Genomic DNA, 19,861 nt, shown 5'->3' on the forward strand with positions numbered 1-19,861 from the left:
CCTGCGACCTACACTACAGCTCACAGCAACACCAGATCCTTAACCCACTGAGTGAGGCCAGGGATTGAACCCTCATCCTCATGAATACTGGTTGGGTTCATTAACCACTGATCCACGATGGGAACTCCTATCCCTATTTTATAGAAACAGAGATGGGCTGAAGTCTCACGGTAAGTTAGTAAGTGGTAAAGCTGGGATTTCAAAGAAGTCTGGCTCCAGAGTCCATGGCTTTTAACCTCTACTGCTTCTGTTCCTCTTTTACTTGTGTAAAGTACACAGTATGGGTCATTAGCATGGGACTTAGTGTGACCAGTCCTACTGAAAAATGGGATGATTTTAACTACTGGGCTAAGAATAAGGAGGCCTGTGATCTTGTCTTGACCCTGTCACCAGTTTGCCACATCCAGGACTTCACTTTTCTCAGCCTATTAGCCCCATTCCCCCCCCCCCACCTTTTTTTGTCGACCTCATGGCAGGGAGTTCCCAGGGCAGGGATCAGATCTGAGCTGCAGCAACACTGGATCCCTAACCTGCTATGTGGGGCTGGTGATTGAACTTGCATCTAGCACTGCAGAGACACCATAGATCCTGTTGTGCCACAGCAGAACTCCTTTTTTTCATTTTTTAGAGTTTTATTGAGGGAGTTCCTGTCGTGGCTCAACGGAAACAAATCTGACTAGCATCCCTGAGGACACAGGTTCGATCCCTGGCCTTGCTCAGTGGGTTAAGGATCCGAGACGTTGCCATGAGCTGTGCTATAGGTTGAAGACGCGGCTTGGATCCTTCATTTCTGTGGCTGTAGTGGAGGCCAGGGACTGCAGCTCCGATTTGACCCCTAGCCTGGGATCCTCCGTATGTTGTGGGTGTGGCCCTAAAAAGACAAAAAAAAAAAAAAGGTTTTATTGAAGTATAGTTCCTTTATAATGTTGTGATAAGTTCTACTGTACAACAAAGTGATTCAATTATACATATACACAAATCCATTCTTTTTCAGATTCTTTTGCCGTATAGATTATCACAGAATATTGGGTAGGGTTCTCTGTGCTATATACAGCATATCTCCATTGGCCAGTCATTCCATATACTTCAGTGCGCATGTGCCAGTACCAAACCCCTAGTCCATTCCCCTTCCCTACCTGTCCTCTTTGGTAACCATAAGTTTGTTTTCAGAGTCTGCAGGTCTGTTTCTCTTCTGCAAATAAGCTCATTTGTATCCTTTTTTTTTTAGATTTTCCTCTATTAGTGTTATCATGTGATGTTTGTCTTTCACTATTTGACTAACTTCACTTAGTATGATAATCTCTGGGTTGTCCTCATTTATTAAACAGAAGATTCACTCTAGATGGTCTCTTGAGATGGTGCTAACACTGATGGTCTGTGATTGATCATATGAAGTGAGGAGGGTAGTACCTGCTCAGCTCCTTGATTTGGAACATTAGTATTAGTGAGGTTTTAGGGAGCCTGCTTCTTGCAAAGGAAAGATACTAGAATTCAGGGCAGAAAATGAGCTGCCTTCCTGAAGAAGATATATCTGGGTTTGGTTTTTTTTTTTTTTTGGAGGCTGGTTGCCAAGGGAACCTAGGCTCTGGCCAGCAACAGCCAGGAATGCTTTGGTTGAGGGTTGGAAACAGATAACTAAAACAAGCAGCACATTTAGGTTTCACTTTCCACCCTCCACCCCCACTACCCACAGCTACCTTGTATACACTTTCTGTGTTAGGCACTGTTTTAAGTGCTTTAAAAATTATCATATTATTTAATATTCATAATAATCTTATGAGATGATACTATTATTGTTTTAAATTTATAGGATAATGAGAATGAGTTGAATAATTTATCCACATTTTCTCTATTGGAAAGTGGTATCAGACCTCTTGAGCTATACTGGCTGCTAGGTTGGAGTTTGGGAAAAAATGCAAAGCAAAGACTCTTTAGTTATTTATTAGTGGTTTTTGTTTTGTTTGTTTGTTTTTGGCCGCACCTGTGACATATGGAAGTTCACCAGGCCAGGGATCAGTCCCATGCCACAGCAGCAACCCAAGATACTGCAATGACAGTGCGGGTCCTTAACCCCTTGCGCCACAAGAGAATTCTTGTATCCTATTTTAGATTATGCATATAAATGATATAATAGGGTATTTGTTTTTCTGATTTACTTAATGTAATCTTTAGGTCCGTCCATGTTGCTGCAATGGCATTATCTCATTCTTTTAAGGCTGAGTAGTATTTCATTGTATATTTGTACCACATCATTTTTTTCTTTTGTTTCTTTTTTTTTGCCTTTTTTAGGGCCACACTCACAGCATATGGAAGTTCCCAGGCTAGGGGTCGAATTGGAGCTGCAGCTCCCGGTCTATGCCATAGCCACAGCAACATGGGATCTGAGCCATGTCCATGACCTATAGCACGACTCACGGCAACACTAGGTCCTGACCCACTGAGTGAGGCCGGGGATTGAACCTGCATCCTTATGGATACTAGTTGGGTTCATTTCTGCTGCACCACAGCAGGAACTCCTGTACCACATCATTTTTAGGTTGTTTCCATGTCTTGTGTATTGTAAATAATGTCTCTATGAACATTGGGGGTGCCCATATTTTTTCAAAATACGGTTTTCTCTGGATATATGCCAAGGAGGGGAGGAATTTCTGGATCACATGCCAACTCGATAGTTTGGTTTTTTTTTTGTCTTTGTAGGGCCACACCTGCAGCATTTGGAAGTTCCCAGGCTAGGGGTCAAAACAGAGCTGTAGCTGCTGGCCTATGCCACAGCCACAGCAATGCCAGATCTAAGCTGCATCTTTGACCTACAGCTCTTGGTAACGTGGATCCTTAACTCACTGAGCAGGGCCAGGGATCGAATCCGAGTTCTCATGGATACCAGTCGGGTTCATTACTGCTGAGCGCCAAAACTCCTATTTATAGTTTTTTAAGGACCTTCCATACTGTTTTTTTTTTTGTTTTTGTTTTTGTTTTTTGTCTTTTGTCTTTTTGCCTTTTCTAGGGCTGCTTCCCTTGGCATATGGAGGTTCCCAGGCTAGGGGTCCCATCGGAGCTATAGCCACCAGCCTACGCCAGAGCCACAGCAATTCAGGATCCAAGCCGTGTCTGCGACCTACACCACAGCTCACGGCAACGCCGGATCCTTAACCCACTGAGCAAGGGCAGGGATCGAACCCGCAACCTCATGGTTCCTATTCAGATTTGTTAACCATTGCTCCAGGACGGGAACTCCTCCATACTGTTTTCTATAGTGGTTTACTCAGTTTACATTCCTACCAGCAGTGTAGGAGTGTTCCCTTTTCTCCCTCCCCTCTTCGGCATTTGTTATTTGTAGACTTTTTTAGTGATGGCCATTCTGACCAGTGTGAGGTAGTACCTCATTGTAGTTTTGATGTGCCTTTCTCTATAATTAGCAATATTGAGCCTCTTTTCATGTGTTTTTTGGCCATTTATATCTTTGGAGAAATGTCTCTTTAGGTCTTCTGCCCAGTTTATTTATTATTAAAATATAGTTGATTTATAATGTTGTGCCAGTTTCTACTGTATAGCAAAGTGACCCAGTTATACATACATATACACACACACACACACACACACACGCACACTCCTTTTCTTACACTGTCTTCCATCATCGTCTATCCCAAGAGATTGGTTATAGTTCCTTGTGCAGTACAGCAAGAGCTCATTCTGAATGTGCTGCCCAGTTTTTTTTTTTTTTTTTTGGGGGGGGCTGTATCCACGGCATATGGAAATTCCCAGGCTGGGGGTCGAATGGGAGTTGCAGCTGCCACCCTGTGCCACAGCTACACAGAATCCAAGCCGTGTCTTTGACCTATACCACAGCTCACAGCAATGCTGGGTCCTTAACCCATTGAGTGAGGACAGGGATCAAACCCACGACCTCATGGGTACTAGAAGGGTTTGTTACTGCAGAGTCACAACGGGGAACTCCTATGCCCAGTTTTTGATTGGGCTTTTTTTTTTTATTGCTGAGTTATATGAGGTGTCTGTATTTTGGCAATTAAACGCTTGTCAATTGCAGTGTTTGCAAATATTTTTTCCCATTCTGTAGGTTGTCTTTTCGTTTTATGGTTTCTCTCATTATATCCAACAATAGCTCTCATTCACTGAAAATTATTTTTTGTTTTGAATTGAAAACTAATTGAGATGGCTTATCATTAGTTATAGGCCTGTCCCCTAGAACCATACAGGATAAATACAATCCATCTTCCACATGCCAAACTTGTAAATGTTTGAAGACATTCTTCCTATTTAAATGGCATATTTGCAGTTTCCTCATAGCATCTAAACTTGCTTTCAGTTAAAATTGGTCTGCACAAAAGCAGTATCTGTCTCTCACTATTTGCAAGTGCAGCCTTGTAGTAAAGCTATGCTTCACTTCTTGTGATTAATTAGCACAAAGTATGGGCCCTTCTCATATCCTTGGAGAATGAATGGATAATGAGTGGAATCTATACAATTCTCTATCAGTCTGGAGGGTTTTCAGTTCCCTACTCTTATAATTTCTAGGACAGCAGGCTGCTGCCCTGTACACACAGTCAGAAATCACAAAATGGCTGGAAATTTATCTGAACTCTTGATGAAACTGCATTTACTTCATTCCGCCACTAGGTGATGAACAACTCGCAAACCCAGACTGCCAGGGAGGGTTATGTATAGGACAGTTTTTGTTTATACTTGGAAGTGCTATCACAAGTCACCTGTACAGTTTCATTAGAAGTGTTTTGGGGGGTGGAGGGGAAATAGGTCTTGTGTATTTTATAGTGGCTGTTTTCCATAGCTCTTTCTCAGCTTTGTTCCAGTTTTAAAATATTAATTTGGCTAGGACACTTTGATTTTTCTTAGAAAAGGGGCATGAATGGTACTTTCAAGGTCTGCTTATTTATTATTTATTTGTGTGTGTGCATTTGTATGTGTATCTTCGTGTATGAATGATGTCTTGGCTGAGTTTAGGATTCTTGATAGCAGTGCTAGTCTCTGCAGAGTATGCTACTTTCTTCTGTCTTAAGTTTCTAGTGATACAGGTGAAACCTCCAATGCCAATAGGAGTCTTTTTCCTTTGTAAGTAGTAATATTTTCTCTTTGAAAGTTTGTAAATTTTTTTCTTCATGCTGTTTCATCATGATATGCTTAGGCATTTTTTTTTTCAATAATAACTCTGCTTACTCTTTGAGGAACCTTTTAGACTTAAAACTTAAGTCTTTTTACTTAATTCAAGGAAGATTTTTTGCTTTCCCTCTGTCTGTTTCCAGCCTCCTTTACAGATGAAGAAACTGAGCCCAGAAAGTTTATGTGACTTGCCTAAGGATCATTTATGTAGTTTAAATGAATGTTAAGCAAATAACCTGACTCCTTTGATGAGATGCACTTTCGTTGTATATTGGTCTAGTGAGAAAGCTGTCATGAACTATTTGGAAGTTTTTTAGTGAGACTTTGCTAAGGATTCATGAGGAAATGAAGAAGGAAGAAGTGATAGAATTCATTACAATTAAAATATGGCCCATATGAAGGACTATAAGATTCAGAAGTCCCCCCTGGTATCCCAGTTTTTGGAGGTACCCCAAAGCTCTAAAACTTAATAAAGCCAGGACGTTGATTGAACACTTGGAGAATTAGCTGTTTAGTTGGCAGAAGTTGGATAAGCATGGTCATGCCCTGTTGTAAATATTGGAAAACATATAAATGGCATCTGAAGGCTTGGAGACAGACATCGTAAACTGTCTTATCAGTGGTCTGGTTTCTGTTTTGAGTTCCACCTTGGGACCCTTTTCTGCTGGGAACCACTTGTTCCTGGCCCTGTTGATCTTTGGATTTCCCCGGCCCTTCACTCCCTTTCAGTTTTGAAATGAAACCTACCCCAGAGGGTGAGGTCAGATACTGAGAGGACTTTGACAGCTCACACTGGATTGTTTTCTTTCCAGAGCTGTCTGGTATGTGACTTTGTGAGGTGTGAGGCGTAGCAGGCTCTGATATAGACTAATTGATGGTGAATCATCTATTGGGTAAGACCTAGGCGGTATCATCTCTTTGGGTGACCAGGAAAACATGTAGACCAAATACCTTGTCTTTCATCCCCAGAAAGTTGAAAGAACATAGTCATTAGAGATCTACCATGATCTTTGCCTTTGGTTTACTGAAAAAGGAAGGGCTTTATTTGAGTGTCTTTTCATTTGTAGAACCTTTTTTTTTTTTTCAGGAATAACCATGTCCTTGGCTTTCTGCTGCTCCAGAAAGTTTCTTTTTTTTTTTTTTAATTTTTCCCTTTATTATTATTATTTTTTCCTTTTTTTTTTTTTTTTTTTTTTTTGCTGCCCCAGGGCTTCTGGAGTTCCTGGACCAGGGATCAGATGCAAGCTATAGTTGTGACCTAAGCCACAGCTGTGGCAACGCCAGATCCTTAACTCACTGTGCCCGGCCAGGGATTGAACCAGTGCTCCCAAGATGCTGCCGATCCTGTTGTGCCACACTGGGAATTCCTCTCTCTCTCTCTCTTTTTTTGGCTATATCCATAGCATTCGGAAGTTCTTGGGCAAGGAATCAAACCGCAGCAGTGACAATGCTGAGTCCTTAACTGCTAGGCCACCAGGGACCTCCTGCTCCAGAAAGTTTCTGAACTGTTACGCTGTGCCTCCTGGAATTGCTGCTTCAATGTGGAGTGACTCCTCTAGATACCCCTAGACAACCGCCTACTATGTCCCCAACCCATTCACAGAATGCAGCTTCCCTTCTACCTTTTGCTGTACAGGTGGCCTCTGTCATATTATGGCACTTTGCTTGGAATCTTTATAAGTGGAACTGGCTACTTTTTCAGCTTACCCCATACCACTTTCCCATGATTTTGCCTTGGTGTCCCCTCAGCCCTGCAGAACTGCTTCTAGATTTTCAAATACCTTTTCCCCTTTGAGATTGCTGCTGCCGAGCAAGGCCACCTGATCCCTCTCCTTGAAGCTGGCATGTAAACTCATTCTCCTATATTTGTTTAGAAATTTGGTATTTGACCTCTCCTCTTGGGGTTCCGGCCCAGTCTAGGGAATCAGTGGCCAGACTTGGCCTGGGGCCAAGGATTCAGGGTAAAGCATGGAATTAGGGGGCATGGGCAGATGGCAAGCCAGAAGATCTGAACATCAGGGCCACTGGGGGGTGGAAGAAACAGAAAATTTATGTCTGAAGCAAAGGATGTCCCAATTTGTAGGCTTCCTCTTTTACTCACTTTTCAAAATTGAGTTATTTTTTAGAGCAGTTTTAGGTTCACAGCAAAATTGAGAAGGTACAGAAATTCCCATTATTTTTTGAGAAATTGATATTTAATTTTACAGAGAACATAGTAATATATAACCTAAAAAAAAAAAACATTGTAGCATTTTAAACACTCCTGCTTTCCCCCTCCTCTATTTCAATTATTTCTGTATTCCCAGAGGCAGCCTAACCTGTTAGTGGTTTAGAATGTCCCTCCCAGATTTTGTATGTGTTTACCTATATGCATGAACCCAGAAAACATTTAAAGTGCCATTTTTGTGTTTTATTTATTTATACAAATGAGGTCATGTTTTATTTTTCATTTATTTATTTTTTAAGGCTGCACCTGCAGCATGTGGAAGTTCCCAGGCCAGAGGTTGAATCGGAGCTACAGCTGCTGGCCTACACCACAGCCACAGCAACGCCAGATCTGAGCTGCATCTTTGACCTACATCGCAGTTCACAGCAATGTCAGATCCTTAACCCTCTGAGCAAGGATCCCGTGTCCTCACGGATACTAGCTGGGTTTGTTTCTGCTGTGCCACAATGGGAACTCTTTATGTTTCATTCTTACATTTCTTTCTTTGATTCAGTAATGTGCTTTGACAATATTCTGTGTTGGTATATAAAGATACTTAGATATTTCTCATTCTTTTTTTTTTTTTTTTTTTTTTTTTGGCTGTACCCGCAGCATATGGAAATTCCCTGGCCAGGACTGAACCTGTACCACAACAGCAACCCAGGTCACTGCAGTGATAGTGCCACAGAAGATCGTCAAGAATTCTCAAGAATCAGTCTTTTTAGTTACTATATAACTAAAAACTAATTTTTCTTATTTACTATATAATATAGTAACTCATTCTTTTTAGTTACTATATAATATTTCGTAGATTAGATAACTGTATTTTACTTACCTGTTTTCCTATTGAGGGTCATTAAGGTATGTCCAGTTTTTTGTTGTTATTAAATTTTTTTTTTTTAAGGGCACACACCTTTAGCATATGGAAGTTCTTAGGCTTGAATTGGAGCCGTAGCTGCTAGCCTACATCACAGCCACAGCAACGCTAGATCTTAGCTGTGTCTTTGACCTCTGCTGAAGCCCACAGCAGTGCTGGATCCTTAACACACTGAGCAAGGCCAGCAGTTGAACTCGAATCCTCATGGATACTAGTCAGATTCTTAGCCTGCTGTGCCACAATTATTTTTGTGTTTAAATGTCAGCATTCTGTTCCTAGGCTTTCTTTTTTTCTTCCCATTCTCCCTAGGTGATGTCAACCTCTCTGACAGCTTCACTTAGCATCTACACATGGATGATGCCCAAATTTCTCTCAAGACCAGAATATCCAACTGTTAACATGGACAGCTCCACTGGGATTTTTTTTTTTTTTTTGGTCTTTCCTAGGGCCACACCCATGGCTTATGGAGGTTCCCAGGCTAGGGGTCTAATTGGAGCTGTAGCCACCAGCCTACACCAGAGCCACAGCAACATGGGATCCAAGCCACATCTGCAACCTACACCACAGCTTACTGGCAAGGCCAGGGGTGGAACCTGCAACCTCATGGTTCATAGTCAGATTCGTTAACCACTGCACCACGACGGGAACTCCTCCGCAATATTTCTTGGATCCAGTTGCTTTTTTCTTCATTGCTGCTATCCTGCACCTTAGTTTCTTAATTTATAAAATAGAGTATTTGTGAGGATTAGATGAATTAATATTTGTAAAATACTTGGAAGAATAGGTCAGTATGTGCAATGTGAGTGTTAGCTGTTATCGTGTTGTTTTTTCTTCCTCATCTCAGTATACATAATCTATTCTCATCTCTGACTCCAGTCTTGAGTTTATTTAACCTCCATTTCATTCTCCATACTGCAGCCAGAGTAATTTTTATAAAATGTAAGGACAATCGGAGTTCCCATAGTGGCTCAGTGGTTAACGAATCTGACTAGGATCCATGAGGTTTTAGGTTCGATCCCTGGCCTCACTCAGTGGGTTAAGGATCCGGCATTGCCATGAGCTGTGGTGTAGGTTGCAGATGTGGCTTGGATCCCAAGTTGTTGTGGCTGTGGTGTAGGCCAGCAGCTATAGCTCCGATTTGACCCCTAGCCTGGGAAGCTCCATGTGCTGAGGGTGTGGCCCTAGAAAAGGCAAAAAAAAAAAAAAGGATGATCATGATCTCATTCTCTCTGCTTAAAAAATCTTTAGTGATCCTTCTGTTGGGCTTTACTACCTGTGTACTATTACCACCTCTTAGAATTCCTTTTCTGTTGATCTTTGAATGGCAGTTTCCTTTTTATTTAGATACCTAATTTTATTTTTTTTAATTTTATATATTTTTTGGTCTTTTTGTCTCTTTAGGGCCACACCTGTGGCATGTGGAGGTTCCTAGGCTAGGGGTTGAATTGGAGCCGTAGCCTCTGGCCTACACCACAGCAACACCAGATACAAGCCGTGTCTGCTTCTTACACCACAGCTCACTGTAACTCTGGATCCTTAACCCACTGAACGAGGCCAGGGATCAAAACTGCATCCTTGTGAATGCTAGTCAGATTCGTTTCCACTGAGCCATGACAGGAACTCTGGTACCTACTTTTAAATGTCATCACCTCAGAGAGACCTTCTCCTGATCACCTAGTGAATCTAAAGTAACCACCCACGTTCATACCTTCTAGCACATCACCTACTTTAGTTCTTTGCATAGCTTATCAATGTGTGTTATTTTTCTTTTCCTTTTTAGGGCTGCACCTGTGGCATATGGAAGTTCCCAGGCTAGGATTCCAATTGGAGCTGTAGCAGCCAGTCTGCGTCACAGCCACAGCAATGTCAGATCTGAGCCATGTCTGATACCCACACCACAGCTCACGGCAGTGGCGGATCCTTTTAACTCACTGAGCGAGGCCAGGGATTGAGCCCCTGTCATCATGGATCCTAGTTGGTTTCATTACCACTGAGCCATGATGGTAACTCTGGTATGTGATATTTTTCTACTTTAGTCACGTACTTGTTTATAGTCTCTCCCAGTTGAACGTAACTTGTCTGAGAACAGGCATATTGTCTGTTTATTTACTGTTGTATTCCTAGCACATGGGACAATGCTTGGCACATTGTAAGCACTCAATGAATACTTGTTAAGTGAATGATAAAACAGCCTCCTATATCTTATGAGGGCCTTCTTGGTTTCTCCAGCATCATCTGCCCCAGCACACTCTATCTTGACCTCCCCACCTCTCAGGCTCATCTCATCTCTTCAGATATGCTTCCTTGCTGCAGGGTCATTACATAGGCTGTTTCCTCTGCCTAGAACATTCTTCCTCAAATGCCTTGCCACTGCTTGGGTATCTTCTTTCAATGCTTCAAGTGTCATCTTAGGTATAACTTCACTTGACTAGCTGCCCCCCCCCCCTTTTTTTGCTTTTTAGGACTGCACCTATGGCATGTGCATATGGAAGTTCCCAGGCTAGGGGTTGAATCAGAGCTGCTCTGCTGGCCTATACCACAGCCATAGCAACACCACATAGAAGCTGTGTCTGCAAACTACACCACAGCTCATGGCAAAGCCGGATCCTTAACCCACTGAGCGAGGCCGGGGATTGAACCTGCATCCTCATGGATACTAGTCAGATTTGTTTCTGCTGTGCCACCCTGGGAACTCCCTGACCAGCCTTCTTAATCTTCCAGTTTCACATGCTTTGCCGTTAACTATCATACGTATTATAATTACTGAATTGTCTGTTTCCTTTAGACTATAAATTCTATCAGACAAAGCCTTATATCTTGCTCACCATGTATTCTTAGTTCTAGCTGCTGTGGGATAGAAGGATCCCTTGAGGTGGGGGTGGTGTGTAGGAGGGATAGATTACCAGGGGTATCACCTGAGGATTAAGAAGGTGTGCCTTATGGAGTTCCCATCGTGGCTCAGTGGTTAATGAATCCAACTAGGAACCATGAGGTTGAGAGTTCAATCCCTGGCCTCACTCAATGGGTTAAGGAGTGGCATAGCTGTGAGCTGTGGTGTAGGTCGCAGATGCGGCTCGGATTCCACATTGCTATGGTTCTGGCATAGGCTAGTGGCTACAATTCTGATTAGACCCCTGGCCTAGGAACCTCCATATGCCATGAGTGTGGCCCTAGAAAAGACCAAAAAATTGTGCCTTAGAGTGTCAGGGTGAGTTCTAGACATTTGGCCTGTCTCACTGTCATTCTCTATAGTCCATCTTTGATGATTCCAGTGTTTGCTGGGATGAATCATCTAATATGCTTGTTTCTATTTGGAACATCTTTATAAAATCAAGGTAGGCCTTGCAGGGGACTTGCCCATGAAGGGGGCATGAGTGCCTAAGATCAAAGTTGAGGATCTAGGCAGAGTGGCTGGTGGCAGAATAACTGAGAGTGGAGTGCAGTCCTAAGCAAGGAAGGAAACAAAAGGCCTTGGGGATAAGGTGAGGCAAAGGTGAAACAGGAAGCTGCTGAATCAGTAGGTCTAAAACCTAGAGAATCAAGATAGTGGGTGGAGTATAATAAAGGACTCCCAAGTAGTTCAGGATTAAGGTCATAAGTAATCTTTGGGATTACTTAAATCATCTGTTAGCATTCTTACTTCTTTAGTGTAGAAACGGCTTTTGGATTATTGGAAGGATCAGGTAGTTGATACACAAGGGTTTGAGCTAAATTGCTTATTGCTTTTTTTTAATTCTTTTTAGGGCCGCACCCTCAGCATGTGGAGGTTCCCAGGCTAGGGGTCGAATCAGAGCTACAGCTTCTGGCCAATGCCACAGCCACAGCAATGCCAGATATGAGCAAAGTCCACCACCTACACCACAGCTCACTGCAATGCCAGATCCTTAACCCACTGAGCAAGGCCAGGGATTGAACCCGCAACCTCTTGGTTTCCGATCGGATTCATTAACCACTGAGCCACGATGGAAACTCGTGTTTTAACTATTTTAAATGCACGATTCAGTAGTATTAAGTATATTCATATTGTTGTGCAATAGATCATAAGAACTTTTTCATCTCGCACAACTAAAACTCTTATACCCATTAAACAATTCCTCATTTTTTTCTTCTCACCCCTTATTATCACCCTTCTGCTTTCTGTTTCTAGGAATTGTTTTATATACTTCATGTAAGTAAAATAGTATTTACCTTCTTGTGTCTTTTTTTGTTTGTTTTTTTAGGCCCACACCCACAGCATATGGAGGTTCCCAGGCTAGGGGTCTGAATCAGAGCCATAACCACCAGCCTGTGCCACAGCCACAACCATGCCAGATCTGAGCCTCATCCATGATCTGCACCTCAGCTTGTGGCAATGCTGGATACTTTATCCCACTGAGCGAGGCCAGGGATCAAACCTGCATCCTCATGGATACTAGTTGGTTTTTTTTTTTTTTTTTTTTTTTTTTTGTCTTTTTGCCATTTCTTGGGCCGCTCCTGTGGCATATGGAGGTTCCCAGGCTAGGGGTCGAATCGGAGCTGTAGCCACCGGCCTACGCCAGAACCACAGCACTACACCACTGAGCCACGACGGAAACTCCACTAGTTGGGTGCTTAACCTGTTGAGCCACAAGGGGAACTCTGATCTTCTTGTGCCTAGCTTATTCCACTTAGCAGACTGTCCTTAGATTCATCCCTATGTATAACCTGATAGGATTTCCTTCTCTTTTAGGCTGAATGATATTCCATTTTGTGTATGTACCACATTTTGTTTATCTATTCATCTGTCAATATATTGCCTTTTAAAAAGTGCTTTGCTTAGGAGTTCCCTTTGTGGCCCAGTGGTTAACAAATCCAGCTAGAAACCATGAGGTTGCGGGTTCGATCCCTGGCCTTGCTCAGTGGGTTAAGGACCCGGTTTTGCCGTGAGCTGTGGTGTAGGTTGCAGACGTGGCTTGGATCCCGCATTGCTGTGGCTCTGGTGTAGGTCGATGGCTACAGCTCGGATTAGACCCCTAGCCTGGGAACCTCCACATGCCTCGGGAGTGGCCCTGGAAATGGCAAAAAAAAAAAAAAAGTGCTTTGCTTCACCCTATAAATGAGAACTGGAAAAGTTGAATGTAAACATTTGGGGGGGATGGGGCAAGAGGAACAGGGGTTGGGGACGGGTTAAGTGGTATTTCTAAACTTTACAACAGTGGCATCCTTTTTTTCTAGTGAATGATGCACAGTTTTATGCCTTGGATTTTTGTATTTGAGATTTTTCTCTTCTTTTTTTTTTGTCTTTTGAGGGCCACACCTGCAGCATATGAGATTCCCAGGCTAGGGGTCTAATTGGATCTGTGACTGTGACCTACACCACAGCTCACGGCAACGCCAGATCCTTAACCCACTGAGCGAGGCCAGGGGTTGAACCCGAAACCTCATGGTTCCTAGTCGGATTCATTAACCACTGAGCCATGACAGGAACTCCGAGATTTTTCTTGAAGTGAAAAATATCTCCTAAGAATAGATCCAGGAAAGGGAAGACTGAAATTGAGGATACCTGTGTACTGTTTGTCTAACTTCATTCACCCTGCCATTTGTTGTACTAGCACCTCTCTTGCATTAGAAATCTTAGAGCTCTTTCTTCCTTTTATTGAATTTAATTTACAATATTATATTAGTTTCAGTAAACAGCATAGAGGTTCAGTATTTTTGCAGCTCATACATCATTATAAGTTATTACGAGATAATGGCTATAATTCTCTTTGCTATGCAATATATCCTTGTTGCTTGTGTATTTTAAACATAATAGTTTATTAATCCCTAATTTGTCCCTCTCCCCTTTAGTAACTAGATTGTCTTCTTTGTGAATCTGTTTCTGTTTTACACATACATCTTTCTTCCTTTCTTCCTCCCTTCCTTCCTTCCTTTTCTGTCTGTCTGTTTTTTAAGGTGCGGCCCATGGAAGTTCCCAGACTGGGGGTCAAATTGGAGTTGTAGCCATCGCCCTATGGCATAGCCACAACCAGCAGTGTGGGTTCCGAGCCATGTCTGCAACCTGCAGCATAGCTCACGGCAACGCCAGATCCTTTAACCCACTGAGTAAGGCTAGGGATCAGTCCCGCATTTTCATGGATACTAGTTGGGTTCGTTACCACTGAGCCCCCTACACATTTTTCTTTTTCTTGTCTTTCTGTTTTTTGAGGGCTGTGTCCATGGCATATGGAGGTTCCCAGGCTAGGGGTCTAATCAGAGCTGTAGCCGCCGGCCTATGCCAGAGCCAGAGCAATGCCAGATCCGAGCTTCGTCTGTGACCTGCACCACAGCTCACGGTAACGCCGGGTCCTTAGCCCACTGAGCAAGGCCAGGGACCGTACCCGCAACCTCATGGTTCTTAGTCGGATTCGTTAACCACTGCACCACGACGGGAACTCCTCTTTTTTTTTTTAATTTATTTTATTTTTTAAATTATTACCCCATACAGTTTTTTTTTCTACTGTACAGCATGGTGACCCAGTTACACATACATGTACACATTCTATTTTCTCACATTACCATGCTCCATCGTAAGTGACTAGTCATAGTTCCCAGTGCTACACAGCAGGATCTCATTGCTAATCCATTCCAAAGGCAATAGTTTGCATCCATTAAACCCAAGCTCCCAATCTACCCAGCTCCCTCCCCCTTCCTCTTGGCATGCACAAGTCTATTCTCCAAGTCCTTGATTTTCTTTTCTGTGGAAAGGTTCATTTTTGCCGTATGTTATATTCCAGATATAAGTGATATCATATGGTATCTGTCTCTTTCTGACTGACTTCACTCAGTATGAGAGTCTCTAGTTCCGTCCATGTTGCTGCAAGTGGCATTATTTTGTTCTTTTTTATGGCTAAGTAGTATTCCATTGCACTTACACATTTTTCAATAACATGTTTCTCGTGTGTTGATTTTGTCTTCCTAAATAGAGTATATCTTGAAGGCAGGAGGCATGTCTTATGATTATATCCTGTAGTGATGAGCATAATAGTAGTTGCTCCATAACTACATATTCAAGGAAGAGGAGAAGTGGAGAAAGAGACTCCTCTGCTGAAGAGATGACTGCTTTTTTTCCCCCCCGGTTGCACTTGCAGCATATGGAAATTCCTGGGCCAGAGATCAAATCTGAGCCAAAGCTCTGACCTGTGGCAATGCCAGATTCTTAACCCGCTGTACCACAGCAGGAACTCCAAGAGAGAATTGCTTTGGTTTTTCTTTTCTCGCGCTCTCTCTTTTTTTTTAAGGGCTGCACCCTTGGCATATAGAGGTTCCTAGGCTACAGGTCGAATCAGAGCTACAGCTGCTGGCCTATGCAACAGCCACAGCAACACCAGATCCGAGCTGTGACAGCGACCTACACCACAGCTCACGGCAACGCCGGATCCTTAGCCCACTGAGTGAGGCCAGGGATCAAACCCGCAACCTCGTGGTTCCTAGTTGGATTCGTTAACCACTGCACCATGATGGGAACTCCTGGTTTTTCTGATTCACTCATCTGTTCTTTACTGGTGAAGAATTTCTTCCACTTGCAGACTAAGTGTGTTGGAGGATGTGTATGTGTGTCTGTGTGTGTGTGATATTCCCTGCTGAAAGCCCAGGAAAGAGAGCAGAAGCTGGAATAGGGCCTTGAGGCTGTGTCCTGACAGTACATGGTGAAACTTATGCATTGTAACCTTGCAGAGAATCTCCGATTTCTATCCTCTATCTGATTTCAAGCTTGGGTATTCAGCTGTCAGCAGGGCAGCTGGACCTGTATGTGCCTTAGGCTTCTTAAATTTAGTAGCACATAGTATGAATGTTTGATAAAAATAATCTCTCATTTTTGGTGTAAATATATGAAAGCTCTTAACATTGGGCATGGCATTATAGTAGGTATTCACCAGGTGACAGAGTATTTGAGAAATATTGTGAAATAGTCAAATCTTTTCTCTAGATCCCCTGCCTCTACTTGTGTGCCTCCACTCCTATCATCAGGCTCAAGAAAGAGGGAATAGTAACATGGAGTCCACCTTTAGGAAGTTGCCAATTTTTTGTTTGTGGCTTTATGCTCAAGCAAGGAGTGTAATCTGCTCCCACATGTTTGAAAGCAAATATATTTAGACCCTGTTCACTCAAAATTTCATTCTAGCTAAAAATGTTCTAATCGTATTAACATGGCTAATCACCTTGGGCGACTTTCTAGGTAGGGACCTACACTGAGAATCTTAGGAAGTCTGAACCTCTAGGGTAGTTGTGGCACAGGATGAATAGCTTGTTGGGTGTAGGCATGGAGTGAGGGATGAGGTAGGGGGCAGAAAGGGCTCAGCTCTGTTATTTTCTGCTTATAGGAAGATAGAGGCACTTGTGTGCCAGGGGCATTGTTCTGGCCTGCTGTGGCTTGTACACCTCCCTGTGAATGAGCCAGTCTTGCTCCTGGGTACCCTACAAGGCATTTGGGGTTTAGCAAGTGGTATAATAGGAAATCTAAATCAGCCTTGCTTCAAATCTTACTGATCTGTAGGGAGAAAATATGCCTCCCAGGATGTTTCTCACGTGCTGAAATCAATTATACCTCAATGAAGCTAGGATAAAAGTGAAAAATACAAAACAGGATTAAAGAATAATAACGGTAGTAAAGTATGATTCCATGTGCTGAAGTGAGGGGAATCCCATCCAGATCTGTGGGTCTTTCCCGCCGTCCTTCTTATACCCACTTAGCTTAAACTTTTATCCCTTTCACCCTATGACTGGCTTCTGGGACGAGCAGGGGAAAGGGTGAGGGAGTATGGGGAGAGTTAAAGAACTTGTGGGGAGTGTATGGATTTGCTGCTGTCTTGAAATCCTTTCTGGAACAAGTGTAGGTGTGAGGAGGAGAATGAGTGAGTGGATGGAAGAACAAACACGTGCATGTACTACTTAGCTGCCAGTCAGCCTGGACCCTTGCTTGGTGTTATCAGTCTCTTTCTGTGTTGTTCCTCTTTCCCAGTGAAAGCATAAGCAGGTACATTCATGTAATTTCATATCAATGGAATCATACTTTACTACCGTTATTATTCTTTAATCCTGTTTTGTATTTTTCACTTTTATCCTAGCTTCATTGAGGTATAATTGATTTATAACACTGTTTTAGTTTAAGGTATACAATGTGATGATTTGATATACATATATTGTTAATTGATTATCACAATATAGTTAACACATCTATCACCTCACATAGTTAATCTATTTTTTGTGTGTGGTGAGAATCCATTTTCATTTGATTATGTGTTGTGGACATCTTTTCATGTCAGTGAATATAGAATAAGTGGCTGAATTGTATTTCCATGTGTGGATATACAGTAGTGCATTTTGTTCTCTAGTATTTAATCTGCCTCATCTCTAATCAGTGATGCCTTCCCTGACGTTTTTACAGTTGTAACAACCTCCTTTCCCTTCCTATCTCCCTTTTCTCCATTTCTTTTATAGCATTTAGCCCCACTTATTGTACTACATATTTTTGTTTATTGCCTAACACCCTCCATTAGAATGTAGGCTTCATCAAAATAAGGATTTTGTTTTTTTTAAATCCAGTGCTTTCTACCTAGAGCTTAGACCAGTTCTTGGTACACAGGTGGTGCTCAATAAGTATTTGTTGATGAATGAATTTGTTGGATTTTTGGTGTGCCTATTGGGTTTTTTATTTGTAATATTTTTGTTATTTACATTCTGCAGTAAACACCTTGGTATATAATCTTTGTACATTTGTCAGCATATCTCCTCAGGACAAATTCTAGGAAATGGAATGGCTAAGTTAAAGAATAGACAGAGTTAAAATGTTGATTCATGGGGTCAAACACCCTTCAAAATGTTAACTTACACCAACAGCATGTGAGGTTGCCTGTTTCTTCATATCATCAGTAACACTGGCTTGTGTGTTTTTTCCCGTCTTCCCCATCTGACAGGTGAAATGTGATCTTGTCAGTGTAATATGGAAGTGGAGATTGACTCTGGAGCTAGCCTGATGGGGCCTGAATTCTGACTCAGCCACTTACTATATGACCTTGGGTAAGTCATTTAACTTCTTTGTCCCTTAGGTTCATCTTTGGCAAAGTAGGGATGATGATAGCACCTGTTTCATAAGAAATAAACCAGTTAATTCAAGTAAAATGCTTTGAATAGTAACTGAGACATGGCACTCAGTAAATGTGACTTAATTTACATTTCTTTGAATATTAAAGATTAGACATCTTTTCAGTTATTTTTGACAGCTCTATATATTTTTTGAATCACTCATTCATGTCATGTCCTTCACACGTTTTCCCAGTAATATTTTCCTTAATAATTTGAAAGAGCTGAAGTTGACTGTTGTGTATGGTGCAGAATTGTTTCCAGTTTGTCATTTGTTTTTCAACTTTGTTTATGCAATTTTTAATTTATCTGCAAGTTCGACATTTTTAGGTGGTTAAGATAATCTCTTCCCTTATAGTTTTTTTTGCTACTAGACCAGTGTTAAGAAAAAGCATGTTTCCTTACCTCAAGATTATAAAAACAGTTACTTATTCTCTTTGAATTCTTTGGGTGTGTATTTTTAAATCTTAAATTTAAATCAGAAAGTTATTTTAATATGAAGATCTGGGTCTATTTCTTTTCAGTAGTGTCCTAAATGCCTTCATTGAAGGAGCAAGAGCAGATGCCTTTAATCTGGTCTTCCCTCCCCTAATTTGAAAGTAAGCTGTGCTAGTGATAGCAAATCACAGATCTCCATTTTAGAGTGTAAATTTAAATGAATTTAATGTTTGGATTCAGTCAGTAGCCATTCATTTGCTAAATTGAGGAATGGATGTGCTTTGTAAGGCAGCTTGGGATCAGAACTCACAGTTAACTCTAAGTGATGAACCTGCTGTGCTCACTGTGCAGTTTCTCTGCTGTCTCTGGACGCTCCTCCTAAGTGGATCCTAATTTGGAGACTCTTTGAAGGGGCCATTGTTTGGAATGATAAATTCTGTGCTGTTCGAAAAACAAATTAAGTGACTGTAGCAGATATTTCCTTACTCCAGCCTAGGTGTATTGATAGGGTATTGGTAGAGGGGGTATTGAATGGTAATAAACCCATTGTTCTAGCTCTGCCCTTATTTGCTCTTTTTGTGTCCCATCCAGTTTCTTGCTTCTGACTCAAGGTAGAGAGGATGATTCTTTTTTTTTTTTTTTGCCATTTCTTGGGCCGCTCCTGTGGCATATGGAGGTTCCCAGGCTAGGGGTCTAATCAGAGCTGTAGCTGCCGGCCCACACCAGAGCCACAGCAACGCGGGATCTGAGCCGTGTCTGCAACCTACACCACAGCTCACAGCAACGCCGGATCCTTAGCCCACTGAGCAAGGCCAGGGATCGAACCCACAACCTCGTGGTTCCTAGTCAGATTTGTTAACCACTGAGCCACAACAGGAACTCTGAGAGGATGATTCTTACGTGACAGAGCGTCCACATATCCCATGCAGTTACTATCTGCCGGAGATAATGAAGAAAGCTAACTTATACATGGCATATATTATCTACCAGGAACTGTTCTAAGCACCTTACATATAAACTCTTTATGTGATAGGTGCTCTGTACTGGGTTGCACAGTGTCCTCCTAAAAATTCACATCTGTCCAGATCCTATGAACGTGATTTTATTTGGAAATAGGGTCTTTGTAA

General features: G+C 42.1%; 1 protein-coding gene across 50 annotated transcripts in view; it reads left to right on the forward strand.

The window, feature by feature from the left end:
• ASPRV1 (aspartic peptidase retroviral like 1) overlaps positions 1–19,861 on the forward strand; it is a 157,167-nt gene that overhangs the window by 13,804 nt on the left and 123,502 nt on the right. For all 50 annotated transcript variants that reach the window (XR_014841771.1, XR_002342611.2, XR_014841784.1 and 47 more), the window contains exon 4: positions 18,131–18,233. The gene's annotated coding sequence lies outside the window, so the exon portion shown is untranslated. The remainder of the gene's footprint in view (positions 1–18,130; positions 18,234–19,861) is intronic.

The sequence above is a fragment of the Sus scrofa genome, chromosome 3, assembly GCF_054392235.1.
Source record: "Sus scrofa isolate SSC_HxYL_T2T_F1_AM1 chromosome 3, Sscrofa_HxYL_maternal_Yorkshire_Landrace_v2.0, whole genome shotgun sequence".
NCBI classification, from domain to species: domain Eukaryota; kingdom Metazoa; phylum Chordata; class Mammalia; order Artiodactyla; family Suidae; genus Sus; species Sus scrofa.